The sequence below is a fragment of the Antedon bifida genome, chromosome 8 (genome assembly GCF_963402885.1).
Source record: "Antedon bifida chromosome 8, ecAntBifi1.1, whole genome shotgun sequence".
NCBI lineage: Eukaryota > Metazoa > Echinodermata > Crinoidea > Comatulida > Antedonidae > Antedon > Antedon bifida.
In genome coordinates this window covers 15493397-15506236 of record NC_136233.1, presented here as the reverse complement: position 1 = coordinate 15506236, position 12840 = coordinate 15493397, and the positions used below count along the sequence as shown (strand labels likewise).

At 33.8% G+C, this 12840-nt stretch overlaps 1 long non-coding RNA gene across 1 annotated transcript; it reads left to right on the top strand.

The window, feature by feature from the left end:
- The first annotated feature begins 231 nt into the window (after positions 1-231).
- LOC144850932 (uncharacterized) lies at positions 232-8779 on the top strand. Its single transcript, XR_013614138.1, has 2 exons — positions 232-475; positions 7380-8779. It is a non-coding gene; the product is annotated as an uncharacterized LOC144850932 (long non-coding RNA).
- The last annotated feature ends 4061 nt before the right edge of the window (positions 8780-12840 follow it).

Below are 12840 nucleotides of genomic sequence, written 5' to 3'. Positions count from 1 at the left end.
CCATCTTCTTTTTTTAGTCACATGTACATAATTTTCTTCATCTATGTTAAAACGAAACGCCTCTTTGCCACGCGCCTTTTGATCACCGTTTATAGAAAGTACCCACCCCTTACATTATAGATGCACAAGACAACAAGTGTCTGTAATTTACAATAAATATTGGTCATGAAGAATGAAGCTAGGAGGAGGAGCTAGTTTCTGGTGTACTTAATATCTAGCCGTCTACAACGCATGACGCTCTGGGCAGCTTTTTAATGTCGCTGGGCCAAGCACGCGTTGAAACCCCACGCGTGTTACAGTACACGTTCCGCATAGGTCTAATATAACATATCGCACTGTGACCAAACTTATTCTCATAGACTTGCTGTTTGGAGATATGCCAAGCTATATAGATTACTGAGGTACTACAATGTTTTGGATAAGTATATAACACGACGAATTATGCAGAACAACGTTGAAACAAGATTTTTTTTTGGTATGTAATAATGATCTTATAACATCTTTTATTAATAGTTAATGTTTATTATACACATGTGATATTCAAACACGGCTGCTGTATTCTATACTTGGCATTTTGGTTCAAAGTTTGCAACCATGATGTGAGCCCTCCAACTTGATCAACACAAATATCCATAGTTTAGACGGTTTGTGTTTGTCGCCACGTAAGCACTGCTCGCGGATCAATCAGTTATTCATATAAGTTATTCGCAACATATAAATGCATTTGTCCAATTCTTGCACGAAATAGTGTCAACAACTGTGAATTTATAACAGACGCCAATTAGTATACTATTTATAACACGTTGATTAATTTACTATTGAACAACTAAGTCTCGTAATGCTACAGTATTAATTGTAGTGTTATGAATTTATATTATTTAAACTATTTTAATCTGTGTGGGTTGTACGATTACTTTTGTTCGTGATTTATTAACTACAAAACCAAAACCATTTGAATTATATTATTTCTCATGCACAACGTACACAGGGTACCATATATATATAGTTTTGCGATTTAAAAATTCAGCTAAAAATAAAGTACATTCGTAATTTGGAACAATTGATATTTATTCAAAAGCAACCTTTTAAAACAACAAACATTTTTTAACGAACATCACTTGTTTAGTTAAACAGAAAAGGTATTACATTAGAATTTAAAATGTTTATTCATTGTTTAGGTTTCGTTGCTAGGCAGCCAATGCAGTTCAAACTCTCAAATGCTCTCCCTTAATGGCCACATTTGCGTGAAACTGCAGTGATCAGATTGCATACAATTGAAATAGATTTACGAATGAGGGTACGTTTATTGTAAATACATAATATAAAAATAACGCTTAAAAAAGAACGACGTTTCGACTCCATCATGGGGTCATTATCAAGTCCAATGAATAGTTGTTGTTTTATATTTTATTCATTGGACATGATAATGACCCCATGATGGAGTCGAAACGTCGTTCTTTTTTAAGCGTTATTTTTATATTATGAAATAGATTTATTTGTTTTAATATATTATAAATTATTTCATTATAGAATTGTATGGACTATAATATTACTTACTTACTATATCCTACCTTTAATTGATATTTAAATAAATTAGTAAATAACTTAAAATAAATGATAATATCGCTAACGTACCTCGTTGCTTTACGAAATAAAAAAAAGTATCCAATGAAAGTAAGTGAACAACTTGGTTTATTTGGTATTAGGCCTGCTTTATATCGGCATTATTTTTACAGTCAGGATTTTAAAAAATTCAAAAAAAAGTATTAGTAGTACTATTATAGGCCTTTTTAAAATTTAGCTAATATCAATTGTACAAATATAATACGAACATGCAGGCCTACCAACTATATAGGGCGGTGTACTTTAGTAGTAACAGTTTCATTGTATCGATATGAAAAACGTTCAACTTTAGTTCTAATAGTAAGATGATACTGTAAACAATGGCTTGAAGTAAATTATGCATTAGATTCTAAATTTTAGATTTATGTTTTTCTGCATATGTTCTAACGGAAAAACGTTTTTACAACCAGTGTCATGAAAGTAAATGCTTTACCAGGCATGTATCCAGGGAACTTAGTCTTCCCTGATGTACGATGTAGTAAAAAATAAAATAAAAATCGCATTGTAAAAATTATAGTGACTATTAATGTTATAAATTGCCGGGTTCCCTCCTGAAAGTAATTTAATGTCAAATGACATGTTTCATTATTCGGTCATTATTATTGCACCCGATTCTCGCTACTGTAACTAGAATTCTCCGTAATACAGCATCACATGTGCTTTACATGTATCGGCTAGTATTATACAACAAAACCTACCTATTAATCTAACCTTGCATGATGCAGTCAAAACATGTGATACTATGAGATGGTGTATTACGGAAAACACTGTCGTATGTGGAGATACAGCACCGGTAGAGGGTAATTGTTTAGGTAAGCTGCGTCCTCAGATACTAACCTTAAATCTAAAATAATTAAGGTACCCTATTTATAAAATGGATTTTGGCGTTCCATAGTATTTCACTTTTTCCTAGTGCAATCAATCCACTTAAGCATCAACGTTCTCTGAAAATGTATTTAAAAACTAGTTATTGGAGAAAACACTTAAGGTCGTTCACAAATGGGTCAGACACAATTGGGAATTAGCGGCACGCTAAAATACGCTTTGCTATAAATTCTCAAATAAGTTTAGACTTTAAAATGTAATATATGTCGAAAACAAGATTACTTTTGTTTTGTTTAATTGTTCCGTTGGTCTTTACCAATTATTTGACATGAATAATATATTTAACGTCTATGATTAATAAGCCTATACATTACAATTGAGTCAATTCAATTTAAAAAAAGAATAATTTTGAGGTGTTTTCATGAAATACGATCACAAACGCACATAAAGGAAGTTATCGGAATAAATACTTCTGCATTTGGCATATTTTTATGTAATGTTATTGTAATTGAAATTCAAAAACACAAAGCCATAAACTGTATCAGTAGGGTACGACACTTTATAAAATTGATTTATAGCCTCGCCATATTTGTTTGTATTTTTCCATAAACTTTAATAGTATACTGCGGCATTATTATACTAAAGAGGGAAAATAAACGATGTTTAATTCGTAATGTTTTCCTGGACACAAACTTTGACGAATCCGTGTGTAAACAAATCTGTATCAAAGACTAATTACTTTATTTGGAAGGTATGCTCGATATACGTGAATTCGTATCAATCAATTTTATAATAAAACAATAGAATAATAATAAGAATAATTTGTTTTCTTTTAAAGGTTGTATCACAACGAAATACATATAATATGAAATATCAAATTAAAAGACGTGATTTGCTCTTATTCATTAATTTATTCAATCTTTACTTTTGGAAGCTCTGGTCCATAGAAAGTAAAATTACATATAAATTAATTACAAATAAACAAGACTGTACTAATTACTATACTACTCGTCTCAGGATGGCATTTCACCTGCAGAGCATCTTATATAAGACGTTGCCTATAATCGTTGAGACTAAAACATTTGTACATTAATCGAGTCTACACATCGATTTTCTTTAAAAATCATAGAAAGAAGGAATTCTACATTCCGTAATCATGAGGCTGGTACTATACCATGTCGAGGCCTTTGCAACAACTTTCTTAACCCATTATGTGATATAAACATTGAGTGACACGAATTGATCATCATCACAATTAAAATAGTTTAAACACACACACCCACACGAACAAACGTATAATACCGTTATCTTATAATTAAATTCCTCAATGATGACCCAATTAAGCTGAAACTGACAACTGTTTATTAACAGTTTCATTTATTGCTTAAATAAACACGAATAATAAATGACTAATTAATATGCATATGAATATTCATAGATAATCTTTCAAAGGAAATGCTCGCGTAACACCACCCTTTCAAACCACGCAGACATCGACGACGTAGAATAACATTAATTTAGTAGTCTCGTCTTGGAGAGGAGTTTCATGGATTTATTTATGGCGAAATAGATAATACGAGGGAAGTATTACTCTTCCCTGATAATACACAACTAGATAATAATACTAAACGATGTCTAGACTAACTAGAACAATAAGTTTCATTCGTGGAAACGGATAACACGCCCAGTAGCCCTACATTGTTTGAGCATCATGGCCTGGGTAAATTTTTAAAGCAATCCTTGTTCGATAAAGCCTTGGCTGTTTCCTTTTAACATACATAAATCTTACTATTTTTTTCTATACAATTTGTAACAGTGTCTAACTAGTAAATTCTTTTATTTCTGTATGTTTTCAATATTATTTTAAATAAATTTAAACCTTTGGCTTACCGTAAATCTTCTAATTGTAACCATGGGTTATTATTCTTTGATTGTTTTTTATGGTGGGTTACTATTAGAAGGGGGAGGGGGTCACTATTAGAATGTGGGTTACTATTAGAATGTGGGTTACTATTAGAATGTGGGTTACTATTAGAAGGGTGGGTTACTATTAGAAGGGGGTTACTATTAGAGTAGTGGGTTACTATTACTAATCTTAAATAAATTAGACACCTGAAAATAGTAACCAACCCCCAACTTTTCCGGTCAGCAACTCATAGCAAATTAATAAAACAATACGAATAAACACATTTGGTTTATTTTATAAACTCAAAAACACTCAATCCTCCCCCACTCCCGAGAAGAACAACATGCATTATCTCCTTATTTTCAAAATATGCATCATAAATTTTTGTGACTCTAATGGGTTACCATTAGAGTAGTGAGTTATTATTATAGATTGACTTATAAGGGTTACTTTTAAAGTGTGAGTTACTATTATTATTGTTGTGTTAATTAAAGGAGCTGAAACTAAATTCATACCTAAATTAATTTCTAGATAATTAAGTATCATCTTATCACCATCCAGCTATTGTCACCATTCTGTTGTTTTGTTCAGTCATATTTGCCTTTGTATTTCAGATATGGGGCTATAGTTCGAGTCCAATTTCGTAGAAACTTAGATTTTAAACACCAGATTAGAATGAGATCAGTTGCACGGACAGGTTCATTAATAATAAATTATCTCTGAAAAATGTATGTAATCTTTTAAAATTTAATTGAAATTTGAGAAAGTTGAACAATCGAGAAAACACAAGTTCGAGTCAGTTCAGAGTAATTCTTATAGCGCAATACACTCGAGTCTACAGCTGTCATTAGATCATATCTAACTGACTATTGACAGTCAGAATACGGTACATGTTATCTCTGTCTACGTGTACGTGTATTAAATATGTTATCTTTAGACAAAGGACAACTGCAGAATCGGGTGTGCAATCATGTTTATTTCATGTACTTTTTTTAGATTTATTTAGATATATATACATTTATTGGGGGATTTCCCTGGACCTCTTCTTATCTATTTTATGAGGCGCCATACGCAGCAAAGGTGTAATGCTATTTTGTTAAATAGCAATATCACACTGTACATTATTGAGGCATTATTGAGGCGGGTTGTTCGGTATTTCCAGTAAATAACAATTTATTGGAGGATTAGCGCATTAACAAACAAATAAAAATAGTATTTAAATTTTAAACAAATACGAAATGTATAAAAATGTATAAAAAAAAATAAGTATAGGCCTATCATATAGGCCTAGTGTATAGGGAATGAATTATTACGAGGTCAAATTCAAGTACATTTACCTTAGTTTTAAACCTATTTTTATTGATATCAGAAGACGTTTTATGTTGTAAGTAGTTTAAGATACGATAGGGCATAAAGATACGATGGGGTATAGTATGTGTGGGAATTCGTACTCTTGTCTTTTCAATTAAATTCCCACGTGTCTAAAACAATGGCATTAACTAAAACACTTGTATGTTGATGGGGCTATGTTTACAAAACTGTTTACAGGTGGCGACCAATAAGAATTCGTGATCGTACAAATACGAGCTAACACACTGGAAGCAAAAAGATAGGGGATAAGTGGCAATTGACTGAAAGTTCAATGTAATAGCCTAATAAAGGTGACGAGAGATAGACGGGACATGGGAACGCGTACAAACAGCTTGGAGCGCTACATTATATTAATAGTCTGTCAAAAATAGATAATAAAAAGTAGTTCATAACACGCACGCTCCTCCGCTACCCCTGCCCCAGTTTACCACACTACAAGGAATGATTTTGCAGAATCTTTTTTTTATTACTAAAAATATATTCATTTCATAATATTCATAACTTAACATATACAGTAGGCCTACATCTCCTTAAATGTTAAGTTCTTAACGCATTCACATAGCGTATCGTATTAATTTCTTAGCGTATAAACATATTCATTTCTTAACATACGGTAATCATTTTCGCATGCCTTTTTTTTTTTTTTTGCAGAATCTGTTGGTGTGTATGTGTGTGTGCTTAAACCGCTGCGTCGGTCCTGTTTCTTGTTTTTTTATACCATGAAATATGAAAAAAAGTAATAATTCCACTATCGGAACATTAATCTTACATCCCAAAAGCCATATCTAATTTATTTAAACATTTTTTTTTTTAGAATTGAGAGAAACTACATTTTTTAGCTTTACTTTACAGCTTGTGTCATGTGTAATGAGGCCAACAAAAAAATGAAAACAGGGAAATAAAAACGTAGGCCTATCTGAAGGGTCAGAAACACGCACGTTCATATAGTAAATTATAATATTTATAGGCTATAGTTTGATTTAAAATTTTCAGCTATGCATTTACTGGGAGGTGAATACATTAATGATCATACGAAATATTTTGATTTACATGACCTATGACTCAGTAAGTAGACCGATAAGTTTAATGTAAATTATGAGAACGAATGTGTTAGAATATGCCTACATTGCAGATGGGATTATTAAAGGTTCATTGAGGTCTTTAAGGCAAATGTTAAATGAAATGTAATGCAAGTCATAATAGAGAAGAACATTATTTATTTATTATCATATATTGTTGAAAGCCGATTGGTAAAAAAAACATACTCTTATAATTAAAACATTATTGATTACAAAACCATATTTTTTCATATATTGTTGAAAGCCGATTGGTAAAAAAAAACATACTCTTATAATTACAACATTATTGATTACAAAACCACACTTTTCATATATTGCTGAAAGCCGATTGGTTAAAAACACATATCCAATGTAATTTAAAATAACAAAGTAGGCCTAGTTAATAAAACATTATTCTTCGCACAATACGGGATAATGAACCCTTATACAATTACTACGGTAAAGGTTGAGCTACAAAATGATTTAAGTAACGATATTTGAATTGTCAGTTATTAATAAAAAGGACATTAAATATAAAACACGATTTAAACCATATCACATTTAGTATTACATTTATTCATGTCCTTTTTTTGCAGAGTAAAGAGATTTGAAGATAAAAACAAAAGTTACATTTGCTGAAAAAAGTTATTGGAAGTTTTTGACGATTCAAAACCATTTCACAACGCTGAAAAGACAATAGAAAATTAGTATACGGAAGCAAATAAAGGAAAAATATTACAATTATGGGGCTAGAAACCTCCATTTACGGACCAGGGATATATAAATGTGTTCATCCAAAATTTGAAGAAGTCTTATATGAAGTTAACCATGGAGATAAGTAAGTTATCTTTCCACGAGATGACCAACTAGAGCATACTACAGTATGCCGCCACCACACAAGCAATATCGTCAATATTTTTGCTGCTCAACGATTGAATTCGACTATATTCAAAATGATATCACTGTTTTAATTAATGGTCCCTAATTGGAAGATAAGTATCTTAGGCATGTACCAAAGAGTAGCAGTAAGTCGATGTAACGCATAACTTTGGAGCAAATATTTACTTATAAACCAAAATACATGATTGCCGTAGATCATGGTCCTGAATTGGAGGTCTATTCAATGATTGGGCCCTGTTTGAACATCGAGCAAGTTGCAAGACACAAAAGAATTGTAGAATTCAGCCTATATATACCATCAATACCGACAGACATACATTGTGAATTTTGTCCATATGAAACATAAATACAAAGAAAAGAAAACATTGAACTCTGTGATAGCCATCATAAGAGAGAGACTATCTATTTTTATACAATGATGTTTATGCATATTGTTCTCAGAAATTCTTCCGTTCAATTCTGAACTATTTAATAAGCTTACTGAAAATACACTGGAAATAGTGTCTGGAAATAGTACAACAACGTGAGAAACAACACAATACTACCAGCCAGGTGTGTTATGAACATCAACGGTGATTTATTTTTGTTTATCATGTAAGTGGTCAAAGGTCAGCATATGAGAACATCTTCAATTGGTCTGGAAGCGTTGATGCCGAGCGTCGGGTCATAGACAAGTGATAACAGATTCATTCACCGCCGCTAGACGCAGGTTAACATTCATTTAAAACTCATCAACAAGGCCTAGATTGTAATTCTTGTTAATCTGTGTCTATCTTTGGGTCCTAATGCTTGCAAAGTTCGCTTTAAACCCTTATGGGGCTAACGATAGTAACAAATGTTTGGATAACATTGTCTTTTGGTCAATATACCTTTTGAAATATGCCGCAATGAAATAACAATAGGATGTACACAGAAATGTCGTTAAGGGGTGGATAACTTGCTGCACCGTGCGCAGGCGTCCACACAATATTCACAAACGAAGAAAAGTAATTACGATATACTATTAAAATGTAAAAATAGATAACATAGGCCTATACCAAAAAGTGAATGTTCAGCCACGGTGTAATCAATGAATAAACCGCGTCTTCATTTTGGATCTGGTCTTAAACTTTTTTGCTTTTAAATTTAGTTTCTGCAACTGCATCATTTATTAAATTATATTTTTTTTCAGTCATGATGCTATAAAAAGGAAATATCAATATCAAAAGGTCGCAGAATAATAAGAAGCCTAGAAAAAAAACCAGTCACTTATTTTCAACGAACCCATCTACGAATTCAGCCCTGGATAAAAACAACCATGGAGACCCTTCCCTTGACGACCTTACCCCTAACAGACGAGATGACCTGACCCCTGACAGACGAGATGACCTAACCCCTGACAGACGAGATGACCTGACCCCTGACGGACGGGACACCCGTTTTCGCGTTACCTCAACGAAGTGATCTGTGTTTTCTTGCTACAGACCTACTTTTAACTAATTTCCAATTAACTTGCTCGTAAATATTCGCATCAAACGCTGTTCCAATATTTAAGTATATCGCATACTTGACTTATTTTTTGTCACCGGCAATTTAAGTTCCATTGCGTACGACACTGCATTGTTACCAAGATGAACTTTGTATTATGACTTTTTTTGTGTGTGTATGGGTGAATTAACCTAATTTCTTTAATATACGGCCGGCATGTGAGATATTAAAGAGGAACCTTTAGAGACCTAGAAGTAATAATAGACGTTATTGTTAACTATATCTATACTAGGAACATTTGATTTGCGACCTGGGACCTGCAAATTACGTCATTCTCCAAGACGTCGACCAGCTCTGAAAATCAATTTCGACAATCTTTTGACGACCACCGTACACCAAAAAAAGTTTAAAACCACATATCTGTGCCAGTAGAAACATAGACATAAAATCTACCAAATTGGCGCTGACGACAAAAAAAAAACCACCCAAACTCAACGGATACGATTCGTACCTCCATATGAAGTCTTATGGTCGCCGATGGAACCGAACAACATTTTTTTGCAGTAAAAGTAATACATACAGAAATGTAACAGAATATCTTAATTAATAAAAGTGCAGTAGTGGTATTAAACATCATATCAAACAAATTATATCAGGAAGTGAACAAATGTACCTCCCTAATTATAGACACGAGCAATTGCTCATCAAATATGTCAAATGAATTGAAACGCAGGACCACAAGTCGTATAAATCAAACTATTTGACAGAAACATGTTTTACTGGTCTATTTATTTCATCCCACAATACAGCTGCGTCAACGGGATGGTTAGTGATAAAAATAATGGAATTTTAAACACAAAAAAAGAGAGAAAATGAAAAACAAATCAGTAGTGGGCCTACACCTGTTTGCTTTACGATGACAGTTACTGCAAACTAATTTAGCTAGTTGTCAAGCATGATAACCAATCGCAAACGCCGTTACAAAACGTAATTGACTATTTCAGTTGCCATAGAAATAATACACAACGGCGTTGTGGTGAAGATTTAATAATTCGTTGATTCTCGACAAAAAGGCCTAATATTTCTATGTTTAACGACAATGAGTGACAAAGTACAGGACAAACAGTGTCCGATACCCGTATGGGTTGGCCGTAAGTTCAAACAAATATTGTACATCGTTCGTTCCCTCAGGAATGTTCAAAAGGAAGTATCTTAATTACCTTCCTTCGAATATCGAAAAAAACTAAGTATGTAAACTTATTCCTATAGTTATTCCCATTTTAATTTATTTAGGCCATATACATTCCAAATGCAAGTTACGGAAAAAAAATGAATGCAAGTTACTGAAAAAAAAACCAACAAAATCTAAATCAAAACGACAAAAAAAAGGCTACACAATAAAGAGCAAATATTTCGGGAAACACCAATCCATTGTAAGTCATTGTATGGCAAATCTGTTCTATGGGCCTAAACAATAATTTTAAACCTTTCAACGAGTAAATTTTAGGGTGGTGCGGTAATCATTGGGTGGGGCCAGCGGTACTTCTTACTCTATAAGAACTAGCTTTATTTTCTTAATGTTTAGTGAGCACTTTGTTTAGGTAGTACACTGTAATGATTTATTATGCAAGTTGCTACAATAACTTTCTTCAACTAAAATAATAAGCATGCGGTTAAACAAACGCTGTAAAAATCCGCAACTTCTCTTCTCTGCATCGTTGTACTTTTTTTTCGTAATAAAGTGAACATTCATGCATTATAGTCAATTGAACAAGACATATTTATAAGTTCAAACCGTATATGGTTTGTTTCATTCACACATACATAGAATAACCTATATAAAAGCTTGATTCGCTGGACGGAACACAAGGACGTAAATTCGCTTGAGTTGGGGCTTACGTCCCTACATTGCGTACTAGTTGGTAACCAAGCTTAAGGGGACACTCTCGGGGCCAGCAAAGCTTCCTCTTAATATAGTGGGTGTTCCCTGAATATGGGTTAGCCCAGGAAAGAAAACATACTCCTTCTCTTCGTTGCAAGAAAAGTTTCCCCGTAATAGAACTAATTATGCTAATCAAAGTGACTTCTCGTATCTTTTGATATAATAAGTACTCCCTAATACATTAATACAAATGGATTTACGATAATCTATAGTAACCTAAATCCAAGACGTGGGTCAATAAAAAGTTTAGTAGCTCACGAACTGTTGTTGACGAGTTTTGTAGCAACGCATGAAATGGCGACGTGTTGTTGACGAGTTTTGTAGCAATGCATTAGATGGCGACCTGTTGTTGACGAGTTTTGTAGCAACGCATGAGATGGCGACGTGTCGTTGACGAGTTTTGTAGCAAGGCATTAGATGGCGGCGTGTCGTTGACGAGTTTTGTAGCAATGCATTAGATGGCGACGTGTTGTTGACGAGTTTTGCAGCAAGGCATGAGTTGGTGGCGAGGTGTCGTTGACGAGTTTTGTAGCAAGGCATGAGATGGCGACGTGTTGTTGACGAGTTTTGTAGCAAGGCATGAGTTGGTGGCGAGGTGTCGTTGACGAGTTTTGTAGCAACGCATGCAATGGCGAAGTGTTATTGACGAGTTTTGTAGCAACGCATGCAATGGCGACGTGTTGTTGACGAGTTTAATAGCAAGGCATGAGATGGCGACGTATCGTTGACGAGTTTTGTAGCAACGCATGAGATGGCGACGTGTTGTTGACAAGTTTTGTAGCAACGCATGAGATAGCGAAGTGTTGCAATGGTAACGTCTCGTTGATGAGTTTTGTAGCAACGCATGCGATGGCGACGTGTCGTTGACGGAGTGTGTAAGCGGATAAATAATATGTTCGTATTTGTTGTTGTAGAGAAGTCCATGATTAGGTGAAGCCCCCTTTCACATTTGTTTCTCTGGAATGAACCTCCTTCACTTAATCTTAGGCCTAAAGCTCATCGTTTCCACTGATTTGGTCTTATATATTTCCCTTAATTCTTAATATTCTTTACGTTTCTTTTGTCAACAGAAATATAATATAAATGCCTCTTAAACCATTACCAACATATTAATATACAGTAGGTATCGTTTATAAAGTAGGCTATAACAGCTGTGTGTGATGCGATGCCACATATAAATCTGCCAGTACGTACACGCCTAGGCAGGTAGACAGACTTCATAAATTATGGTACGACACCAGTGAATGTTTGATCCCTACCATTAGTAGGATATTTCTACCTCATAGGTGATGAAGTTTACGCTCGACTTTCCAATTTTATCCGTTACCATCAAACGTTTCACGATGGGTCAATTTGAGGTTAAATAAGATAAGACAATTTAGTACAGCTTCCATGACAACGAAATAATGCGAATTATATTAATTCGATCATTATGATCACACAGGTGTTGGAAAGATTAATGCGACACGAATGTAAAAATAATGAACGGAGCTATAATGACTATGGGCATGATGGGAAATGATATTGGCAGTTAATGCCTTTAATGTAATAACCATTACAGTTAGAAATTACACCTGATGTCGGGCATTCATACTAAAACATAACAGTAATTGAAAGTGTAAAGTGCTATGTGCTATGTTATATTCTCGGTACTGTATCTATTTCCGAAGTATCATAGGAATATTTGATAATACAACATCACATGTGATTTCACGGGGTTTCCTCCAGATAAATCGGGTGTTGTCAGG